The 25,077-nt window shown below is 44.9% G+C and overlaps 1 protein-coding gene across 10 annotated transcripts in view; it reads right to left on the bottom strand.

Moving 5' to 3' along the window:
• The window catches only part of IQSEC1 (IQ motif and Sec7 domain ArfGEF 1), a 337,453-nt gene that overhangs the window by 95,555 nt on the left and 216,821 nt on the right, over nt 1–25,077 (bottom strand). The window contains exon 1 of one of the 10 annotated variants that reach the window (XM_030501813.1): nt 10,398–10,487. The exons of the other annotated variants lie outside the window; for them this stretch is intronic. The gene's annotated coding sequence lies outside the window, so the exon portion shown is untranslated. Of the gene's footprint in view, nt 1–10,397; nt 10,488–25,077 lie in introns of those variants that run through there. 10 annotated transcript variants of the gene reach the window in all.

Genomic DNA, 25,077 nt, shown 5'->3' with positions numbered 1-25,077 from the left:
TTTCCGTTAGTCCTGATTCTCTAGAATACTTCCAGCTCGAGTACCTGCCAGAACCAAACCAAAGGCAGCACAGTGCGCAGGAACTGCTGAATAGTTTGGTGTGAAGTTTCTCCAACATTTTCATTTCACTTCATGCTCACAAGCCTCCCTTTCTTTTACATTACTGCTCTGTGCTGTCAGGACAGAGTCACAAATTAGTGTCTCTATGGTTAGTGAAGCAGTGCTTTGACAAGTACAGTCAGGCAAGGCAAGCCCTCTCATTAAGTGTTCCAGATGCACGAAAACAGACAGGCAATATTTCCTCTAGGAACTGAAGGAATTAAAACACACTACATTTTAGCTGTGAAAGATCATGTATGCATATGAGGTAAGTGTGGGAGATGCCCACAACTCAGAACTTTGCTATTGTCAATACTTTGGCTGCTCACAAAATACATTCGGAGGTACAATCCACAAAATACCACACAGCAAGTCTGAATCCCCCTTCCTGCAGGAATGGCACCCTCTGCATTTCCTGACAGATTGTACCTGAGGGCTGCAGGACATTAGATCAGCTTGTTATTTGACCAACTGACCTCTGTAGACTTTGTTTTTAACGTTACCCACTGGTGTAGCTCACACATCCCGACAGTTTCTCCTCCTCTTTCTAAGGGCACACTTTTGCCAACAAGGCACTGTCCGTACACCCAGCAGCAGAGGTTCTCTGCACACAGGAAGCAGGCAGAAACCTCTCTCCGACACCACAGTTCCCTCATACAGTGGCTGGTACCATCCCAGGTGTACAGTGCTTCCTGCAGCAAGATTCACCACTGCCAGCCTGAAGTGCACTCCCCTGGCCAAAGCAATGAGTGAAGGCTGCAGAGGCCGGCTGCCTAACTGGGATCATGGGAGAAAATCCTACTGTACCTTCATCTGCCTTAAAAGTATGAACATCTCTCCGCTTTGATACACTTCCTGGTCTTCTGCTTTGAGCTGTGAAGTTCATGCAGCAGCCTCACTTTTCATCTCTTACACCTCTAATTCAATCTGGGTTGTGTGAGAAACAAGAGTACACTAAGCAATTGTTGTAAACAGAGGGGTTAGGGGAAACTCTTCCCCGCTTAGGTGGATGCTGAAGGAGCTACCTCTGAGTGTACCCAGGAACCAGCAGTGCTCACAATGGTACATGGAAGGATATACATTTAGATGCTGCTCTGCAGCTACCTTACCACAGCAGGAGGGATGAATTTCAAACCAGTGCTAGGGATCAATGACCACTAGTTATCACTTTTCTCAACTTGTTGCTTTTCCCTTGCATTGCCATCTGTGGTTGCTTGAGGCTATCCTGGATACCAAAACGAGACAGGCAACACCTTCAGGCTCATTGAACTTGATTCTAAAAGTCTAATGTGAGAGCAGCCATGGAGCAGTATGAAGTAACAGCTCAAACATGGGGAGGAGGAAACATCGTTCAGGCCAGGAAGTGACAGACATAAGCTTGAGACCATCTCACTGAGGTCTCCATGTAGGCAACTACATAGAAAACTGGTCCTACATATGAGCTACATCTTAGAATGTTAGAATGTATTTTTTCTCCGATGTCCCTCAGTGACCTCATCATTGCTCCCTGAAAAAGGGTAACTGCATGTGATAGTTTTTACTTGCATTTGCTGGTAGGATCACAATGAACTTTGCCCGGGTGCATGGATGGACAGAGCAGATCTCACAGTGCCCTAGAAAACCAACGTACGGCTGGAGAGCAGAGACCAACGGAGGCTCTGCAGAGACCACAAAAATGGCACATGTGCAGCTGACCCCCAAATCATCATATCTACTCTATTCATAAGTTTTTAGAAGCTTTTAGAAAAAATTTGTTGCATGCCAAATATTTTTTCACCCAATAAACCATGTATTTACAGTAAAAAAAGCTTACTTTTTTAATATCCTAAAGCATGGAAAAGACTAAAACCTAAACTGTGCCTATACTGTTAGATGCATATACTTAAAAAACCCCAAACAACTGTATGGAAAGAGTTAATACCTGATTTACCACATCTGACCTACTATTCTACATTTTACAGTTTGTTGCTCCAAGTAACCAAGCTCTAATAGAGACGAGCCTATATTTAATATCAAGTACCCAGACAATCACTAGACAGCCCATGAATCTGAGAGACAGAATTTACTCAATTCCATTTTAATTTCTATTGTGTATAAAAGTGTTTAGAGTGTGAGCCTTGCTGAGAGCTGACAGAATAGCATTATACAGTAATTCAAATGCTGTAAAGGCTGCTAAGAAATCTCCACTGAAATGACAGGCCTTGGGAAGTGCTTAGAAATGCTCTTTCATCCGTTCTAGATGGGTTTAGGGTAAGAAAATTTATATAATAAGATCATATATTTACAGCACATAGGCTAACCTTTCTACCATTTCCGTAATCATATTATCCAGAGTTGGATAAGACTTGCAGCACTGGTAGCACATGGGGTCTTTCTGCACTGAGGTTTAGTCTGTTATGAGAACCAGAAAAGCCGGAAGGACATTCCTGCGAGATGGCATTGCTGTTCTTATCCACAGTCCTCCTATCGAGGCATCTGAAATACTCCAGCAAGACTGAACATTAGCTTCCGTCAAACCCCTGTGCTCAGGAAAGGGGAAACAGATTGACTGTATTTCTGTGCCAAGATAAATAAAAATGTCAGAGGAAGTGGGCATTTTGAAGCCTGGGTAACACCCTCCGAGGGTGGCTTCTCCTCGCCTGCTCAAATATCCACACTCTTCTTTTTTCATAAGAAAACCAACTGAAAAGAAAACCTGTTCAATGGCACAATTCTGCTGTGACCACAAGCAAGCAAAAGAACACAGCCTCTGTCCAAGAGGGAATTTGGTCAGACCACATTTGGCTCCCAGCAGATCCTGTTTCTTTTCACCAGGGTTTGCTTTTCTCTTCCGGTGATCGTGCTCTTCCCATGGCATGGGTAGCACCTCCTTACTGCTTTGTGCTCTCTAAAGCATCAGCCAGCTCAAAGCGTGGCTTAGCCCTGCTGTGATCAGAGCCAGCCTCCTATGGCTCAGCCAAGACATGAGCCCAATCCAGGCAGTAAACATCACGTACAGTTTCATCTATTGAGGTCTGAGCAGCAGGTAAGGGAGACAGAGCAGCACTGTAATAAATCAAGGTACACGGCATTCCAGCCTTCCTTCAGTGAGTGAAACTCTTTGCACCATAGCTTGTCCTCCTCTCATACCAAACTTGAGACCTGAAGGATCTCATGATATTCACTAAAGGATCTCCTTCAGAAATGTATATATTAATCTTGTGTCACTCCTGGGGTTGAATGGTGCTTTACCTTCCATAGACAAATAGTTTTCCAACAGAAACAAATAAAAGTCAACATTCTACATATCTCCACTGTCATACTTCCACTGTACCCTCCAGTTTATACTCTCAGAAGTGATGAGACAGCCTCTTTACCCAAGCTTCTAAACTAGTTAATAATGAGTCTTGAGAACATGGACACAAGTGCATCACAGAGACTGGATAAAGAGACAAACTCAGTTGCTTGCAATTCAATTAACATCAAAGCCTACATAAACAAAAGATCGCACTCATTTGCTGGTTTGCTTCACAAACTGGGTTTCTTCAAGAAGGCCTGCTTGGCTGCCAGGAGCCTGTTTACCTAGAGCAGGAGGAGCTGGGACACTTGGCTGGGTGCTGACATTTTCTGCAGCAGGCAGAGCTACTCAGATCAGATATTCTGAGCAGAAGAATATGCAAAGGCTGATGTAACAGTGCCCTGAAGACTGCTGGAAGATCCAGCACTCAGACAGGCCATGGGAGCTTGCACAAGAGAGCTCGAAAAGCAAACAGAAAGACTAACTGCATGCACAAGCGTTTCAAACTCTGCTATTGCTCCTGACCTCAAGCACCATTTTATGCGTCAGATGCAAGCTGGAAAACACTTCTGGTATTGATATGCAAACATGCACACCAGGCATCTTGCTTCATTACAGACTTCGAGATCTGACACTGCTGTAGCAAACAGCTTGTACTAGGCTGCAGAAACCTCAGTAGCAATGTGAATTGTTTGGGGTTTGCTCCTTTTGCATACTAATACTTTGTATTGTCTTACAGCTGACAGCTACTTCATTCACTTCCACTGATGCCTGGGCTCTCGGCCGAAGCAGAAGCTGCACATCAATCTCCTCGGCAGCTCTTCTTATCCTTTCAAAGCAAGGGTGGGTGCGAAGGCTAATCCAGAAAGCTGGAGTTGGGCTTTTGTTCAGCCCCCCACAGAAATAAGGACAAGAACAAAGCTCTAGCTCCTGTACAGCTTGAGGCAGGAGGGTACAGGCATCTGGCCTGGGCCTGCTTTCTAGTTAGAACCAGAGCGTCAGTGCCTGGTCTGAGCGCACCCGCCGGCTGCGCGAGCTGGGGGAGTACCGCAACTCCAGCCCAAATTCAAAGTGCTGAATGCATCAGCAAGCACTTGTGAGGAGACAAAGTCCTCTGCACTTGTGTTCCTTCCCTTCCTGCTATCTGCTGCAGAAATGTTTGGAATGTGAGCTTTGTGCTCAGGAGGGCTGCAGGGCTGACAGTTGAACCTGGTGTGGTCAATACCATGAACAGTCACCCCGGAGCACTCCAGGCTCGGAAGCAGCTGATCCCGCTCCAGGCTGGAGCCTGCAGCACAGCGCGCCCCAGAGCTCCTCTCCCAGCACACAGACCCCTCCTTGTCCTCGCTCGCGGGGGAAGCTGCTCCTCAGGAGGTGCTTCCACGGGCCCCTCTGCTGGGCGAGGTTGCCCCATGGTGCAAAGGTGAGGCCAGTCACGGGGTCGAGAGGCGCCGTGTGCCCGGGTGGGTGAACCTGCGCCCTGGGGTTTGCTGAGCAAAGAGAATGACTGCTGAAGGGTGCTGTAGGGTGGAGAGATTAACAGAGCAGCCAACCGAGCAGCCATGGTGAGCTATAAAGTTCAGGGCAAGCACTGGGTGGGATGAAGTGACAAAACAAATGGTATCACGGAGGAGTCCCATGACAACAGGACTCAAAGTAACACACAAACAGGAAGGGAAGGAAGGAGGAAATTTAACCCTGCAATTATTTTCTTTGGCTTATTTCCTTTCCACCCAGCCTTCCAGACTTGTATTAGCAGGCTAATGTTACTGTCATTCCGATCCCCAGCAATGCTTTTGAAATTCATGCGTGCCACTGATTGAAGAGCATAACGATGCAGACAGGCTACTCTATGGCTACAAATGCCTTATGCTCAGGCACTTAAAACAGGCTGTTGCTCTCCCCTTCCCACTGCTCATCTCATCAGTTCTGTTACTGATAACACGGTGGTTTATTTTTCCATTAGTCTATTCGTCATGTTAATCAAGAGATACAAAACATCACAGTTATACTAACATGTCCTACAGATAGTATCCAACTAGTAAGGTCTTATTACCAGGAAATATTTTCCTACAGCCCTTTACTGGAAAGAAACACATCTGAGGCTAGCCCACTTTTGGCAGCAGTTATCAAACAAGGAAAAAGAGAGCAGTGTCTAAACGGCAACATATTTTCCCTCCTCTTTTGGAACTGAATCCAAGAATATTCTTTGGATGAAACCCTATGGAAGGGGCACAAGCTGAACCAACACCCTTTGCTGCACACATAATAAATGCAGGGCAGCACCACACGCTGCTTTTTCAAGCTACATCCTTTGATCCCTGCACTCTCCTCTGCCGATTACTACCTTGTAACTTGTCTCAATTGATTCTATTCCTGGCTTAAATCTTAGGACAATACTGCTGGAGTGCATGACAGCAGTACCACACTGCTGCCTCAAGCCTGAGCGGGTCAGCATCACCAACCCCTTGCCTCCCAAGAAGTTGGGTTTTCTCCCCGGTGTCCCCCAGTATAATTGCTATTGCTCAGCTGATCCTTTCTGTGCCTGCAAAGTGGACTTGAGCATTGCATGAACACTTGGGAAAACTGGAAAGACTGGGAAATACGTTTTCATGAGTGTCCTTTTTCTGTTTGTCTGCAGATATTAGTTGTCATTGCTATGTTGATTGCTGTGCTCATACTGAAAGTTCAAGGCAGTACCAGCTCTGTTTCCCCTGCACTTTATTAACACATGGAAGTAAAAAGTGGGATGCAGAAAGTTATGCTGTAATGTGTAACTTGTGATTAAACCCATTTAAATAATACTGTCAATTCAGCATTGCCTGCCAGACATGGAGCGTAGCTCACTTAGAGATCTGGTTTCACTTGAAAGAGCTAAAAATGTTTGCCAAGCACCACATCCTGCAGATGTCACGTACACAGCATGTACACACACAAAATTGCTCTTCTAAAACTTTTATTTCTCTATCTCACTGCTCAAGCATAGAAATAGATACTGCCTAATGCTCCCTGGGAGCCGTGAGAGCCCAGCACTGGGAATGAATCTCACTCTGCCTCTGCTATCAACTTTCCTCTGCAGCTGAACAAACCGTTCGCTCCCTTCCTCTCCCTCAGTCTTTCCATCCGGAAAAATGAAGACATTTGCATCTGTACTGTGGGTGCCTGTGCTGTGCATATAAATCATTATTTGTTTAAGGAAATTATTTGAAGATGAAAAGTTCTGTATTTCTGATTTATTGCATATATTTGTATTTTCATGGAACAAACCAAAACCCAACAAACCCACAAACCCAGCTTCATGAAGGAGCCGATCCACAGTCCATCAAATTCATTTCATTAAGGTGCACAGGCACCTCCTGCCTGGTATTAAATGGGAAGGAGTTCTCACTGCAACTCGAGATGAACATCAACCAGCTATCGCAATAGAAAACATGGTATCAAAAGGCAGCAGACGCAGCTCTCCAAACCACATCCCAGTCATGCACCTCTGAATGCTACTACACCGAGTAACAACTGCCAGCACCAGATTAGCACTTCCCATGACAGGATGCTACTACACACCAGCTTCAAGGAACCCTCGAATAGCGTCATCCTGGTACATGTTCACACTGTCCATGCCACATGTCACACATTAGAAAATTAAGCTTCCCGACAAAGTGGCTGAGCATTTACTAACCCCCCCAAGCCACTCGGTCTTCATGTGTAAGGCCTGTGCTTTTCTATTTTTTTTTTTTTTTTCCAAAGACATAAAAGAATGAAGAGCCTGGATTAAACTGAATTTCAGCAGGATTTTCCCTTTGGCAAATGCAGCCTTAGCACAGCACAGCAGCCCAATAACCTTCTATCTACACTTTGCCAAATCTCAAGTTTCTGCTGCTGAAGGAGTCCCCTCCAACAAACGCAGTGGCTTCTCCTGAGGAGAAGTCTCACGACAAGGTCCAACTTGCCTGCAATTGTTTTTTACCTTAATAAAAATTCTCTCCTGGAAAATGCAACTTTCCTTTGGAAGCTTTTCAGTGCTGTGACAACCAAGCACCGGAGAAGCAGTGATGTCAGAGCTCTGAGAGATATCCATTGCAATAAGAATTTGCCTGCACGTACACTGCAGTTCCTGGTTGCCCTCCCTTAGGATACATTTCTTCCTGTGGTAGCGTTGCCATTTACAGGTCAGAGTGTTAAATACGGGGGCTGCCCATGTGGCCACCAGGTAAGGGCGGTGCGCACAGAGCCACCGCATCCCTCGCAGCAGCCCCGCTCAGCGCTGCCCCTGCCGGAGGCTCCTTTGTTCCCCCGCAGCACCAGAGCGATGCTGGGCAGCCTCACAGAGCCCCCAGTGCTGCAGCACACAGCACTGCCCTGCCCGCACCTTAGAACAACCGATGCTACCCACATTAAAGAATAAAATCTCAATTTGTTGATAGAGGAACGACAAACTGCTCCAAGCTCACGCAGTGGCGGATGTACTGTTTGCCCTTCACGAACACTGTTTCCAACTGGCAAGTGTGTATATGTAGATGGAGGGTTTATTGCTTCGCTGCTGTTCAGCATGGGGGCCATTCACTTTTTACTAGAGTTCCTTTGGCGTAAGGAGCATGACAGGACTAGTAATGAGGCTTGCCTTGTCTCTCTACCCTCTGTAAAACTAATGATTTCATCCAGAAGGTCTTAAGGCCCCCAAGGTCCCCTCTTTATTTGTATACTGAATATGAAACTTTTATATCCAACACACACAATCTAAATACTATATCCAGGTCACAGGAAACCAAAACCATGCATGTGAAAGGCTCTGGATCTTCAAACATGTAACCATCTATATAACTACAAGCACATATATATATACACACATATATACACACACACACACATATGTACCTAGAAGCACAAATACTTCAATTCTAATGAAGTTATGCATTTATAAATTCAAGACCTGTTTTATTTTCTTAAGCTGCAAAAAGTATCTTTTATTCTCATTTAATTGATAAAAAAAATGTTTTAAGTTATTTATTTCAGAAATAAGAATTAGGGAAAACCCCTTAGATCATTGCTTGTAAACAGTACCACATTTAAAGGATAACTTAGTGAGAGTAAAAGTCATTTTTAGTGATATTCAGTAGCATTTTTCTCCTCCTCAAGCATTTACAACCCCCATGACATGGAGTTTCTCGTTTGGTGCTGGACCCATGGCTGTGGCACGCGGCCTCACTCCATGAGCAGTGCCATGTTATTCAGGACACACAACATGCTGGCACTTGCCAAAGTCCTGAACCAAATGGTAAGAAGAGCCCCACGGTCCCCCCCGGCTGAGCAGGGCTGCTGCGGGCACGGCACAGCACTGGGGGTTTGGGCTGACCGCAGCCCAGCTGAGTTTCTGCGCCTGTGACCTTCTCAGAGCGACACGGGATCTCACCCCCAACACCCTGCAATCCACTGATGCAACGCTACTGACACCTCTCAGGGCTCAAGGAAACTCCATATTTAGACGTCAGCCTCATTCGGCCCCCCCAGATCTGCTGAGTGGTGGAACTTCACAGTGTACAAAACTTCGGTCCAAGTTTACTGGGTTCACATCACCCCTACCCATTCCGCAGCACAGAAGCAGTGCTGACGTTTATATCAAGGAGCATAGGATACGTCAAGGTATTTTTCATTCTGTTTATTAAGCTTCCCATAAACCAGCAGGCTAGCTATGAATTTTAACCAGGCTGATGACTTCAGGGCATTTTTCATTCCTTTACTTCCAACTGTATGTGGACATTAAAAGATCCTTAAGACCACCATCTCCAAATCAAACTACCATGTAAAGACTAAAAGCACCGACTTTTTGACAAGCAACACACGAGAGCTTTGGGTTTCCAAAGGGAATCTGCAACTTGCTGCCCCGGGTTGCTGGTGGCAGCTCTGATTTTGGCTTCGCTTGTTCTAAGCATTCATCAGCTTTGTCAAAACACAGGCAGACCAAATCCAAAGCAGTTTAAAGTAACTGGTACTTGGAAAAAATAGCAATGATTAATATCCCATTAAAACAAAAAGATATTAAGCTGCTATCATTAATCTAATATCTTTTAAATCCAATGGCACTGACAGGAATTAACAAATATGGTTAAAAAAAGGTATGAAGTACGAAACATGTATTATATCTACTAATAAATCTGAGAGAATAAACTCGCCCCCCCAACTCTCCGCCACTTCACCACATGCTCTGGCTGCCCATTACGTAATCCCAAACCTCCCATACCCACAGGCCAGTCCGAGAGCTCTGTTCAGGAACTCTGGGAAGGATTTACATCCCTGTCCTGGGAATCCGCACGCTTCTATGTGCGAGTCACACGCAAGACTGGTTTGTTAAAACCCTGAAACCTCCTCATGGTTTGCATGAAAACCCCTCCTTTAACAACTGCACAGGCTGCCTGGGATTTAGCAGAAGGATTTTGCTTCTGAAACATTCTGCTCCCTCTGCTGTAGGATTGTTTATTGTTCTGCTCATCTATTTAAAAGCAGATACACCAAGAAGAATAAATACATGGAGCGACAAAAAGCACAGAAATTCACCGGGAGGGATCTAGGGTGGGCACAGACTTGATGGGCTAAATGCAAATAGAAACCCGAGCCTACAGCCTACAATCGGTGCTCAAATCTCCATAACACAGCGCATCAGCAACGATGATTAACAGGCTCGTTTTTCTGCTGAGAACTTGATATGCATTTAGAAGAATGAAACCCGACATTCCGCTAATTCTAGCCAGTCAAATGGAGAGCTCTGCCCTGAAAAGACCGGTTTGCTGTCATTTTAAGGACAGCAAAACCTCTGTACACGACTACTTCAGGCATGACAGAAAGCTGTATAATTAGAAAATGCCATCTGCTGCACCTAGAAAGCCTTGTTTTGCCTCACCCCCTGCCCAATGCATGCACAAACAGAATTCATTCCTATTTTCCTCCACTGCTAGACCGAGACATTAAATCATCATCTCTGTAGCGAAGCTACTGCTGCAGCAACTTCTGCACTGCATCATTCACCTACCTCTGACTTCATTGTTCCATGGGCCATGAATAAATCAATCGGAGTGTCCAGGTGGAGCTGTCACAGTTTCCCGTTGTGGTGGGTGTGCAGCACTAACAGAAGCTGAGGATCCAGGAGCGGGAGCTGGGTCAGCGCCGCGCTGTGAGCCGAGTGCAGGGCTCGCAGCTCACGGACACACTGTGCTGATCAGCACATTCACCTGCCAGTGCTGCGATGGGCCGGACCTGGAGCTTCTGCTCAGCAGCTTCCCCCCGAGCGTGCCCTGAGCACGGCTCTCTGGCAGTGCTGGCTCTGAGCAACCTCCCTGCAAGGTCAGTGCCCTTCTCAGCCCTGCAAGATGTAGCAGGCAGCTCCAGCAGCAGATGCTGGGCTGGATCGAAATGATGACGCTACATGTGCTTTTCCAGAACCAAATCACTTTCTAAATCTGATACTGACTCCCAGGTAATATTCAACTCCAGTACTGCTCAGCCTCAATGTTGCAGAAGCATTCAAATGCTGTACCATAACTTTTATGCCTAAGCAGAAAGTATTTTATCTTCTAATCAGAGTCTTACTAATTTTTTTTTCCTCCTGGACTATCCTCTTAAACAGCACTGAACCAGACAGAATATGGATCAGCCCCTCTGAGCCCCACGGTACTTCTTGATCTCTGCCCATTGCCTCTGTCAGACTTCTGCCCATCACTGAAGTGCAGCTCCTCCTGACTGCACCAACGTGGATGGGTGCTCAGCAATTTCCACTGAAACAGTCCCTGGTCAGGCTTCGCCTCCTGTGCTCTGCTCTGCTGCAGAACATCCCCTTGAACTCTGAAATGCATATTCTGCATTTGCTGTTACTGTGGCATTTTCAACCCAGCTTAGACCCCAAAGCATGGCCCAGATTGCTGGTATCTGTGTAGGGCAGCCCACAGTAGTGTAAGTTTTAAAATCACTGTTTACAGTGTTTCCATCTAACTCATGGAACTTGAGCTAAGCTTTTGCTCAAGTCCATGTGCTCTTATGAACAGCCTCAGTACACGCAAACACTGCCCAGCCAGCCCCAGCTAGTGCTCACCGCCTGCCATGGTTCAAACAGCACCAATCTCAGACATGCCACGAGCAAAAGGAAACCAGGACCTGTTTCACCAAAGGCCAGATCTTTTCCACTGTTTTGCCAGAGGATTTGATATCCCTTGAAATGGTAAATTTTTGATCAAAAATTTCACAATTACTTTCTGGAGTTTTGCCTACAGCTGTAGTGGTAGAGGAGGAGCTTTATGTCCGCAGTATCAGAAATGATACATGAAGTCCTCCATGCAGCTTCTCCTGCCTCTCAGGTTCCTGTTCAGCATGTGACATATCTGACTAGGTAACACTGCTGATGGTACTTGGCCTGTGAGATAAGGAAGCGTCCCTGCCCCTGCTTGGGACGACGTGCCACAAGTTCAGCTGGACTGAACTTGGAGCCCAAGGGCTTTTACAATCCTCTTCCCAAATCCAAGAAAGTGTCACGGTCTGCTCCTTCACTTCTTGCTTACCTGATGCCTCTGATCATAAAATTACTTTATTTCACTCAGCTCTCTGTGTTCTCTGGGATAATATTGCCACTGGTTATTTACAAAGTCTGCCAACAGAGGAGGACCTGAACCTCTTTCAAGAACTGAGAAGAATGGCAGAAATTAAATGTGATTCAGGGCAGACAGACACAGTTTCCCCCTTTGACAAACCGTACCATACAGTAAATCACAAGGGATCTGAACACCGGACTGTCACAGCAGGCTGTCAATCCCAACCCCTGTATCAAACCCCCCACGCCGCCTGTAGCTGCTCCCCTCCTTCCTCTCTTGCACACTCACTCCCCCTCAGTACCTCCTCACCGACAGAGACTTTCCCATTTTGCTGTCACAGGGACTGGCTCCTCCCCACATGCTCCCTTCCATCATTCCAACCCTTCAATTCCCCTTTGCAGGGCCACATGATGCTTTTTACGAGACAGAAATAGCACTTTCAAAGGGCCAGAGTGCTGACATGCATTTTCAGACAATCCTTATGCAGCCCAGTGAGCTCCACTGCAGAGCGATGGCCGGGAGCAGTCAGGATTCTCCAACGTATGAACACGGGCACGCAAAAACATGAGGGAGGTAATTCAGCTAGGGCAGGAAATACAGAGGGACAAACAGGATACACAAGCACGATGTGTGCTGTGCTCCTATCTCGCTTTCTCCATCATTCTCAAGCAGTCCTTCATGTAAGTCCAAGATCTCCAGTGCACCCTGAATCCCTTTACTGCCTCCCTACATGAGATCTTTCTGTTAGAAGACAGCATGTCCAGAGAGACATTTCTCATCACATCTCTGAATAAAAGCGACCTGTGAGTTTCCCTGCTGTATGGTTCCTTCATCATCTTTGCCATGTCATTTGTCATCAAGTAACAGAAAGATCTCTCTTCCAGGGTTCAAGGTCAAAACATACACAAGTCAAAATCTCATGCAGAGCTTCCCAGCCAACGGAGGATCATGCAGGCACCCAGGCCTTGTACCACCACCTCGGGAATGGCTTTCCGGTGCAGAGCTATAAAATTGAATGGGTGGTGGGGGGATGATCCCTAAAGACCTAAATTCAAAGTCTGAGTGTGCTGCCTCTCCAGAATCCACACAAAGTCCTTAAAAGCTTACTTCAGCTTTCCCTGTGGAAACACTGGAGATCATTCTCACTCCCCTCTGTTTAGCACTTCTGAGATTTTCAATGCAAAGATGCTGAATAAGTGCAAAATATTACTGAAATAAACTATTCTTACCAATGGGTATATTACTCTCACAATAATACAGTAAAAAAAGACCATCAAGTCTGTATGCTTCAAGACCTGATGGAGCCTCAAGACCTGATGGAGCCGGGAAGAAATCTTTAGGTATGAGATTGTCTAATTAGGTGCCTGGATGCTGACTGGAGGAAGACCTTCATCCTTCTACTCCATTAGGCCCCATGAGCTGAAGACCTTGTCAGCTTTACGCTGTGGGAACAGCTTAGTTCCTTTGTGTTATTTTTACTGCATTTCTGAAGTTGTTTTGGGAGATGGAGGAAATTGTAAGAGTTGTTTTAGCTTTCCTCATATTTCCTACTTGAAACCTCGCAAAAGTTCAGTGAGCTCGGCCTGTTCTAAAGCAAGTCAGTTGTGATGTCACTATGAGGATTTTGACCTTCAGAGACAGACAACATCGTCGTGTGGAGTTCAGACACCTGGATTAGGCATGGTGGCACGAGAAAAGCAGCCACAGCAAAAAGCTCCGGGTCCCGGGAAAAGGAGCGTTCGCAGAAACACCAGTAGCAGACGTGTGAATGACACAGAATTGGCTGGTTTGCTTTGACATGGCACCACTGGGTGGGGAGGCGCTGCCACAGGGTGCCCAGAGAAACTGTGGCTGCCCCATCCCTGGCAGTGTTCAAGGCCAGGTTGGACACAGGGGCTTGGAGCAACCTGCTCTAGTGGAAGGTGTCCCTGCCCGTGGCAGGGGGTTGGAGTTGGAGGAGCTTTAAGGTCCCTTCCAAACCAGGGAAGGGATTCTATGATTTGCATAGAATCTACAATTCCACAAACAAGGCTGGGATTCTACAATTTGCCTCTCTTCCATGAGCTGAAGTCTAGCACATTCTCAGGTAAGTCCCCCTGCAAGGCAAAGCAGAAAAAGCTCAAGATCACATAATTCTGATCCTGCTTTTATTTACCTCTGTAAGGTCAGGGAAATACTCACTTGCATTTATCAGAACTATCCTAGTCCTGTACCAGACCCTTAGACAAGATAAAGGGCCGGGAAGTTTCACCTTGAATGGATGCAGGTTGCAATTTGCAGCTAAAAGGGCATTAATCTTACTTGTATTATGCTTCTTTTCTCCACTTGGGCTTGCACAGTTCCCCCAGCCTGCCACCTCCAGGACAGTGAAAGGTGCCAGAGGGACAGTTTTGGTTCTGCTTTGCCACTAAACAACATTCACATACAAGCCCTCCTGATGCTGCCTGAGGCACGCACACACATCCACGAAACACACACCGTGTGTGATTTTTAACACAGGCAAAGGAAACTATTCCAAGTCCTTCCCCAAACAAGAACATGTCTTGTAAAAGCACTGCCTTGTCACAAGCAGTCTTGCAACTGCGTGAGCCAATGTACCTGCTGTGCTACTGGCAACCATTGCTGTGAGCTGCACAAAGGCAGATTCCGACACCCCCAAAGCACACTTGTTTTCCTGGGAAAACTTAGTCTTGAGCACTGGATCACAGCCAAACCTTGCCTTGGCTCTCCAATGCAACCGACTGCATGCCAGAGCCAAAATACACCAGCTAAGTCTACCTGATTTAGCACCGCAGCCTAAAAATCACTACAAATGGGATGGATTGAATAGACTAGAGGTCAAGTGCAAGGCTTCCTGGTTCTAGCACCTGTCAAGAATGTTTCTCCAGCTCGTAGATCCAACTGCAAAAGGTCTTGGCACCTTTATGAATTCATAAAATCCTTCCTGTATATTATATAAGCATATTAATAAAAGCAAATAAACTCTATGCTAATGTTACCTGCTGGGTGCAGTAATTATAGCCTCTAATAGTGGTAAGAGGGAAAATAATTCACTCTCAAAGAGTAATTTATTTTTATTACTATATTTTTTCATCAGAATCTCAGATGACTTAATTTTTAAGATAAACTCAAACCAAATTTTGCCTGCTCTGGATTACTGCCTGCCAAAATAGAGCTGAGGGTAATGTGTGCATGCTGTCACATACAGTGCGATTTCTATTACCTTGAGAATAATGCCCAGTCAAGTGGTAAGAAATTACTACATAGAAAGTTTGAAATTAGAGGACAGGCAGAGCAGTTTTTGCTATATTGTTGGGAATAATTTAGCACTGGCAATGGGGATATAGAAGAACATCAAGTAAGATGCTCTCATTGCTGCTTTCTGTGAAAACAGCAGTGAATCCTGCATGCTGACACCTTCCTACCTTGTCTGCAAAGAAGAGAAACTGTTGGGAAATGAGACAACACTGTCAGTGCAGAGCTCCAGATGTCTTTGCGAAATAGAGACAAATGATACTGTTCCTTATGCAGCTTTGTTTTCATACTGGCCATTTTAGTTGTGGAAGAAACAGTAAATGAGCAGAGACCAGGCTTAAACCCTGTGCCGTGGGGTGCAGCAGGCAGCTCCGTGGAAGCTGCAGAGGCTGCCATACTACTGAAGACACCTTTGTACCTGCCTTCCCCTCAGAGGTTCCAGATGCACTTCACTAAAACCTGCTCTGCAGACAAGGGCTCTCATGGTGCTGTTACATGTGAAACAGTGTAAAACATTTTAGACATCAAGGAACAAGCTGCTGACCATTACAACATTGACTGAAGGAGGCAAGAGCTTTTATCATTGTCTCTATTTCAAAGGTGGGGAAACTGACGTGGAAAAAGGAAGTCTGAGGTAAGAACTGTGGTTAAAAATGGAGCAATGCCGGGCACCCCATTCCTTCATTAAAAATAAACCACACACAAGTACTATGTCCTCAAATGCTAAACAGCCTTAACAGTTTGACAGCAGAATAATCCTGATGCTGGTTGGAGTTTGTACCCTGCTCTCCTTATGCATGTTACTATGTTTTTAAAGACACTTGGTACCTGCAGTTTGGGTGAGGGGGATGCGGGCATTTCTCTTTGCCTGATTCCTGCCCCATGGTTTGGAATGATATTGCCTTCCAGAGACAGAGATCAATTTGTCCGTTTATGGGTAAAGCCATTGGCTCCTCGTAGTCGGAGGCTGTCACAGTCCCTTGTAACATTATCATTGCTGGCTTTGGAAAGGCAATTTTGTCATTTGGCTGTAGTTTATTTGATATATGTTCATTCCTTTAGTGATGCAGTCTCAACAACATTCTCCTTATTTCCCAATTGGAAGCTTAGCTGCTGGCAGGGTGTACATCCAGGGGAGGATAGGAGACAATGGAGGCAAGCCTGACTGCAGTCATTACACGCCATGATCAGAGTAATCATAAAGGAAACAAACCCACCAGAGGTTAACAGGAAAACTGTCAGAACTGTAGAAAAAACATAATTGGAAAGATAAAGCAGATTTAGATGTAGACACAAATATAGTTAAAAAAATGCATTAAACAGTTAACTGGTAACATTTACAATGCCATATAATCTAAACTGGGATCCAACAAGGAAGTACGTACATCTGACCTGATGCAAGCAGACCACGTTTCTAAATAGTGAGGCCTGTTGCAAGGATTTAACTTTTGTTATTTGGTTGATTTCTACTTGGTTCTTTCTTATTGAGGCTGATCATCCTCAGTAAACCATTCCTCCTCACTTAGCCATGCTCCAGTATCTCTCTAAAGAAGGGTAGTTTCATGAATTCTTTCTTCCCGCCTCCGGGAACATCATATGTTTTACAGTCCCTGACCTGATGCTCAGCTTTTGCAGATCTTAGCTCCCCATCCTTCCCCACGTTGTGCTGCAGAGCTTATTTGCACTAAAACCCCAGGGACTTTTCACTGTCGCTTCACACTGGTGCCTCTTCCATTCTTGCTGCTCCCATCTTCTCGCAGGGCGCTTCCCTGTCACGTTTCATTTGCTCCTGGCTTCTTGTCTCTTCTCCCCAGGGCTTTGGGGAGATTCTCATCAACCTTTCTCACAGGTACTGTGCCTTAAGTGCTTCCCAGGAATTAGAGTTACTGCTGCTGATTTCCTTTGATATTTCCTTCCACTTGAAGTAGCTACCTTGGTAACTACGTTTGGAACAGATTGATTATGGTTATGCTCTATTTACCCAGTGAAAGAGGGGCTATATGTTACCTGCACTACGAGGTGCTTCCAACACAAGATAATGTTAGGCTAACACCCTTGTGTCTTGCTTACAGACACATGCCACTTCAGTACGACTAGTCACTCAAGAAAAAAATGTGACCTTGATCCTTTTCCCCCCAGTTTCCACTTATTTCATCATTTCAATTCTTTTTTTTATTTTTTTATTTTACACCAATGGCAACAAAAGAGCAAAATCTAGATTTAATTTTCAAGTCACCTACATATCTACCTATATCTTACATATCTACCTATAGCTTGTTAGGTGTCCCAGCACAGACTGTTCACTTGTATCTCCTCAAAGCTGGTCCAGAATCCAAGTTACAGAAAATCATCTGTGGAACCTGTATCCCATGAATATACAGTCATGATTGATATGAAACTTTAATAGTCAGCTGTGACTAAATGAGATAAGCATATTACAAAGAATGAGGTTCATAATAAAATTCATTATCCAAGGTCCAATTTGCAAAAAGCAGCTCATCGCTTTCACACAGGGAACATCGCTCTGACTTGAAAAGAAGTCTTGGAATCAGAATCATTCAGATTTGCTTTTTTTTGTTGTCAAGATTTCAGTCTTTTTTAACTACTTTGATTAGAAAAAGGAGGCTCAGATGAAGAATAGCCCAAAGAAAACATGTGCAAGGAAAATACTGCCCTACAAGAAAAAAGGAAGGTTCACCTAGATTTCTTGTCTTTCCTTACAAACAGCATTACCTCTGTAACATTTGAAGCATTTGGGTATTCTGGGCTTGGCTTCTTTCAGCAAAAGGCCCAGCAGTCATAGTTATAACTCATAACTAAACAAGTTATACCTCAGTGTGAGCTGGAAGACAACAGCGTAGCCACCTTGGCTGAATTAAATGCTGTGTGATGATCCCTTTCTCCTGGGCGTTTTTAATGTGCACATTAAAAGCAGGACTTTTTGTCTACTACAGAGTAGTTTTAAGGTAACATCATTTTTATCCCACCGAGTGATTGATGGAGAAGTGCAGTTCTTATGCCCACTTACGTCAACAGCTTTTGCTTTGATGGACAATTACTGGATAGTTTGAATTGACCAGAGATGCCTGTAGTTCAAGGAAGCCACATTATCGAAAAGATAAATACTTCGAAGAAAACAGTTTCCAGTATTTTCTTCCCCTTTTCCCAGATAAGGCACGAGGTGCAGTAAGGTGAACACTTCTGAACGCCTCCTGCTGGCTGTTGCACAACGACACGGATCAGGCAGCTGTTCAGGCTCAAGAAATACCCTCCTCTTCCTTCATCACCACCTTTTTGCTTTTTGGGTCTACTTCTTGTTTGTTTGGGGGTTGTTTTGGGGATGGGTTTCCAGCTGGACCAGTTCCCCATCTGGTTCCTGGCCCTGCCTCACATGCCAGCACTACAGCTCGTGCAGCACAGCACCGAGAGCTGCTGTTTGAGGAGGAGGAGCCCACCTGAATGTGCGTCACACCGTGACATCGCTTGCCGAAGAGCGATTACGAGCCAGCCGCAAGGCTAGAAATAGAACTCGTGTCTCTTGACTTTCAATCCTTGCTATGAGAATTAATTTTGATTCACACTAAATAACTTTAAAGCACCATTTTTTTCTCCTCCTACTAATTAAAGAAGGGATGGTCTCTTCCCATATTTACAAAAAGGAAAAGCTAGGGAAACAGAGCTAAAGAAATCCATAAAAAGTACAAATATTTGGAAAGTATTTAGAATTCTACTTCCTATCTCCCAAAACTACATACAAACTGTTCACTAAGCTGTATTCCCTCCCCCTTTCAGGCACAGACCTTCACGTGCCTAATTACACGTACAAGTTAGGATGTATAAGTTATTTTTAGAAACCTATGAGTTTTACTGCATTCTAATTAAAAACTAGTACAAAAATCACCAAAAGAAGAGTATTTCCATTGATACCAATGAAGCAGGTAGCTAAAGTTCCCCTTACTTCACCAGAACCCTCTGGGTTTTCTGGCTTATGGGCGTATTTCTATAAGCCTCCTCTTCCCCCTCCAAAGCTTAAGACAACAGCTTGATCCCTTTTTCAGTAGTTACATTACATACACCACGATAACACTATATGATATGTTCAAGGCCTTGATCTATGAAAGCAGAGATCAGATAGCAAATGAAATCACATGGGTCTGGCAACAGAATCTATGTTTATAGAAGTAGAGATGACAGGAACATGTAAAAAAAGCCAGCCATTTCCTTCTGAAATCGGTTCAGTTGTACCTTGCAGAGAAGAGCAATCACAAGCACTCTGTTCTGCCACAGACCATATGGTGGGGTTATAGACAACTTAAGCAATGACTTGGCATACTCCACTACAGACCATTTGTCCATTAGCCTTTCTGGTTTAATCTCTTTGAAGAAAGCAAACCAGCATGTTACACATCTACAAACCCACAGCAGTGCTATGAGTTCTTACAGTAATTACAGCAGCCACTAATTGTAAGCCAGTGCATTTCCAAGGCCAATGAAATTACTTGTACATACATGCAAGTGAAACAAGGGTTCTACCAAGTAAAAAAGGTGCTTTGTGTTCTTATTAAACTATTTAAAATGGTCTTTTTTGCCATTCACACCAGTTACCAGCACACCTGGTGAACAGCAGCTAGCTTCCTGCTTCTTCACAGGAAGACAGCCTTGCACAGTCCAGGCAGCATAGCTTTAGATACTTAATCCAGTTTGGGATTGAGTTGCTAATTTAACAGGTATGACTGGTTTGTCCCTCAAACACAACTGGTCTTCAACTTTTTACTATTAGAAGTCCCCAAGAATGGGCCTTCACCTGTCACCTACCTATGTTATAGAAAAGCTAAGCAGCAGCTTCTACTTTATGACTATAGTTTTCCCTTTCACTTGCTTGCTAATGATGGTGTCTGCATCTCTTTAAAGTGTTCCTCTCCATTAGAAAAACCTCACAAGGGTTGAGGACAGCAGCAGAAACTCTTTCAAGAGCAGACTGCAGCAACACAGTTGTCGTGTGCTACTGCTACCCATCAGCTCCTCAGAAAAATGGAGATGTTTGGGAGCAAAACATCAATTTTATTTCCAAAGTTCTTCAGGACTTCACTTCCTAATATTTATTTAAAGTGATGAAATAGAAAGATGGCATTTCTAGACCAGTGTGTATGTACATGCAGATATATACAGCTTCTGCAGTTCCTACAGTTTATTACGTGTTTACTGTACTTCCCTAGCAGATATCCCACAGCACTAAAAATGGGAGAGGAACAGACAAGGCAGGATAATATTACTGCAGGGATTTTAAGGTGCACTACTTGGTACCTTTACTGGAAGCATCAAACTAGTAGTTGTAAATGTTATGTGTGGAGAAGGGTTTGTTTCTTTCTTTTCAATATAACTGTCAGTCCAAGATGCAGGGATAGAAGGAAAAGCCTGCAAGTGAGGCATTAAAAACCCTGAAGCTATTCATGTCAGACTGCCAAAAGGCAGGCAGGCAAGGAACCATTCTGCTGGAAGCCACCAGAAGCACTGTAGGCAGGCATCTTGATCATCAGCTGCCTCCAGCTCTCTAGCAAGATCCCTGCACCAAGTTGCTTCCCTCTGGGAACACTGGCTGCTCTTGCTGCTTATTTAAAATTAACCACCATGCCTGTTCTTCAGCAATCTGCTTTCCAAACAGAGGTGAGACCTCAGCCACAGTAACTGCACTGGGCTTCCAAATTCAAGGAAAAGTAAATCAGACTTTGCCCTGGATGCAAAGGTGGCCTCTCTGGATGACTGGAGAAATGGAAACCTTCTCTGGCAAGGGTGGACTGTAAAAGTGTGCTCACCGAGCCTGTGAGAGCCCCGGAGAAGGGTAGGAACTGCTTGTGAGGTGAGCATATGGATGAGAAAGAAAAAGTAGTACTGGCACAAGAAGAAATGTGCACAAGTTGGAACTGAGTTATGATGGAAATAAAAAGATTTCTAGCTCTGTGAGCAACAAAAGTATGGAAAATGACTGGATTATGAGAAGAAAACATACAACTTGCTTGTCTGAAGTAGAAGGGATTAGTGTTGATAGCCCAGGAACTTCCACTTCAGTCTCACCATCCTATTACTGCTGCTGCTTTCCATGTTTATTCATCACCCAGCAGTCTCTTTTGCTACAGTTTGCCTCTTACAAGTGTCGGGAACAGGTTTGGCCTCCACAAGCATCATTCTTTCAGTTTCCTTCTACCAGTGGATGAAAGGGCTGGACACCAACCCTGAGTCTACTAAAAACACCCAGATCTTCAGGAGATCAGCATCATTTATGGACATGAGGGTCCCCTTTCCTGCCCCATCCCTACACACACTGTCCCACAATGTTGTATCACAGGATCCTGCCTTGCCAGCATTGAGGCATACATATGCAGCAGAAAAGACCCAGCACGTGTTTTTATAGATGGCAGAGTTGGAGCTGTTGCTAAAAAATAATCAATGTTCTTTGAAAAGAAACTGTAGACATCGATGACTTTCAAACTGTTGCACTCTTTCCAAAGGAGTAAATGCTCTTTGGAAATAAATACTAGGATGACAAATGGGACAGGAAGATCATCATCTTTTTCCATTTCCCTCCTGATGAGTGCACGTTGTAATCCATCCACCCAGCACACATATACCTCTTCCCAGTTGTTACACTGATTAAAAAGATCAATTCTTTAGACTGATCTGTTACAAATAATGTTTTATTGTTTTTCCAGTAATTTCTTCCTAAATTGCTTTTAAGAAACTTGGTGTTATACATAAATTCAGTAAGCTACTAAGGCAAGCACCTAACCCTCCCTTTGCCTGTACTACTCGTTTATGTATACTGGTTGTATGCATGTGCTCAGTCAGAGCTTTGCTGAATCAAGTGGAAGATCTGGCTGATGACAAACACTTGAGATACACAGCAAATAGGAACTCACTCTTTGGTTTGGAATCAGGTCAGCTTTAAAACCCCTCCTGTCATCCTAAACAGCCAGTTAAAGGCTAGAAATACAGGAAGAATGATGCTGATTCACAGTTCCTAAAACCACAGGTAGTTTAAAAAGGTATTCACATGAGCAAGATAAAGGTAAGACGGGCCTGGTGTCACCTCCTTATGTCAGCTCACTGCGCTTTACCATCGACGTACATTCAAACTCCCCTGAGAGATCACTTCAAACCAGCATTCTTCAGCCTCACATGGCCTTTAAAGGACAGGAGTCAGAGCTATTCAAACCCCCAGGACTGACATGAACAGTAGGGCAGCTTTTCTATTTTTGTTTCCACAGAGTGATCTTTCTGTGGCTGATGGAAATAACTCAGTTCCCAATTAACTCTCCATGACCTGTAATTTCATTTTCTTACAGGAGATATCAAGTGTGTCAGCAGAAAACAAAATCAGAGTTACCACTGAGTCACACAAAGTGAAATCGCTGCACGAAAAAATATTACTGAAAATGATGCTGTGATGAGTTTGCAGAATCTGCAGCCTCTCCCTACCTTTAGCAAATGAAGAGCATTAATCTTTGTTTCATGCTCTTCAAAAAGCTTTTTCACTGGTGTGTGAATCGGCAAAACCAGCAACTTGCCAATGTTTTCACAGTAAGAAATCTATTCTGTTGTCTATATTGAGAAAGGCAACAAGCTTTTACCTCTCTCTGATGGTAGGAGAAAACTGAATGTACAACAAAGGACACATAGCCCAGAGGTGCATATTTTTAACATCCGGTGCCATGATCACCAGTAACAGTCTTAGTACTTTCAGCGTTAGCACCTCTATGGAGATATTAATAAACCTGGACAGGCTGGAGAGGTGGGACCACGTGAATCTCATGGAGTTCAACAAGGCCAAGTGCAAGGTCCTGCCCCTGGGTTGGGGCAATCCCCAGCACAAACACAGGCTGGGGAAGACTGGATGAAGCCCCCTGAGGAAAAGGACTTGGGGGTGTGGGAGGAGGAGAAGCTCCCCATGACCTATTCAGTGTGCGCTTTCAGGCTTCAGAGCCCAGAACCCCCCCGTGTGCTGGGCTGCACCCCCAGAGCGTGAGCAGCAGCTCAGGGAGGGGATCCTGCCCCTCTGCTGCGCTCTGGGGAGCCCCCGTGCAGTCCTGATCCAGCTCTGGGGCAACAGCAAAAGAGGGACGTGGAGCTGCTGGAGCGAGGCCAGAGGAGGCCCCAGAGCTGCTGCGAGGGCTGGAGCAGCTCTGCTCTGGAGCCAGGCTGAGAGAGCTGGGCTGAGGCAGCCTGGAGAAGAGAAGGCTCCTGAAGGGGAGACCTTAGAGCAGCTCCAGGGCCTAAAGGGGCTCCAGGAAACCTGGAGAGGGGCTTTGGACAAGGGCCTGTAGGGACAGGACAAGGGGAATGGCTTTAACCTGCCAGAGGGGAGATTGAGATGAGCTCTGAGGCAGAAGCTCTTCTCTGGGAGGGTGCTGAGGTGCTGGCACAGGGTGCCCAGAGAAGCTGTGGCTGCCCCATCCCTGGCAGTGTTCAAGGCCAGGTTGGACACAGGGGCTTGGAGCAACCTGCTCTAGTGGAAGGTGTCCCTGCCTGTGGCAGGGGGTTGGAACTGGATGAGCTCTAAAGTTCCCACCAACACAAACCAGACTGGGATTCAATCAACCTTCTCAGGACCTCTAAGGTGGATTCTTTTTTTTTTCTGTTGATAGTGACACTCTGATGTAATCCACAGAAGTCAGCAATGCTTGAGCTTGGTGTTAAATTAAAACAATTTGGGTTAGGGTGTTCAGAATCAATTAAGGAATGAGAAAGATATTACCCCCCACTTCAGTGATGGGGACCTACGGCACTGAAAGCTCAGATAATGGCAGAGAAATCTCTTTGTGGAGCACGGCAATGAAATGTGAGGCTCTAACCAGTACTTTGCCCACAGACTGTTCCAACTTCATAAGAAAATGGGATTAGTTTGTTCTTCTGCAAAGCAAGTGCAAACTCTGCACAAATCACAGCTATACATATAAACATACCACAGAATTTACAGTGGAGACTGCAAGTTGTCAGAAACACATTAACAGAGGAAATAAAGAATTTGCACATGCTGCCTGCTTGTACCAAGTCCTTTCTGTGTGCATATATAAGGCAACAGTCACATCTGGCACTTGATGAAGCACAACATTAATTTATCCAAACATCTAGAACACCCAGAGATCAAATCCTTGCAGGGCCTGTCCAGCACCCAGCATGTCACCCTTCCAAAGCAGAAGTGTGCTGTGCAGGTCTGTGATCAGACAGACTACAGCAACACAGTCCAGCTCAAAGGTAAAACTTCCAGTGACAGAGGATCATGCCCCGGTACACTACAAGGCTCTTCACTGAGAGGTAAGTTGGAATTCTTGAGGCATTTACACATCTTCATTACAGCTAGAAATACTTCAGTTATTCTAATTAGACAGATGTATTGTAGCTTGGAAGCTAGTAAAACCTGCTCTTTAGCAGTAATAAAGAATACTTTGATTTGTCACTAGAGGAAATTATTAGAAAAAGGAAAAGTTGTTCTCTAACCCTGAACCAGGGCTCATTGTGCAGTTTAAGATTTCAGTTCTAAGAGTACCACCAGGCCACAAAGTCATCTGTTTCAAGCAGCAACTGATGAGCTGGCACTCTCTAAACCACGTGTACAGTATGTCATATCTGTAATTGCCTCTACAAAATTTCTCCATATGTGCAGTGAGTTATTAATGAAACTGTCGAGAGAGAACAGAAAACAGGAATCTCGTCAGCAATTTGTCCTGGTCTCTGAACACATAACCTAGACCTAGCAGTTTCCAGAGTTAGGAGCTACCAACACTATTTCAGCCTTCCTAAAAGCTGAAAACAGTCAGGACAAATCAGTTCCTATTGTCTCTACCAAAGCTCAGTTTGCCTCTCTTCAGTTTGCTGATCACA

Source organism: Strigops habroptila, chromosome 11 (genome assembly GCF_004027225.2).
Source record: "Strigops habroptila isolate Jane chromosome 11, bStrHab1.2.pri, whole genome shotgun sequence".
NCBI lineage: Eukaryota > Metazoa > Chordata > Aves > Psittaciformes > Psittacidae > Strigops > Strigops habroptila.
Note: the sequence above shows the minus strand (reverse complement) of the source record. Positions and strands in the feature narration are given on the sequence as shown.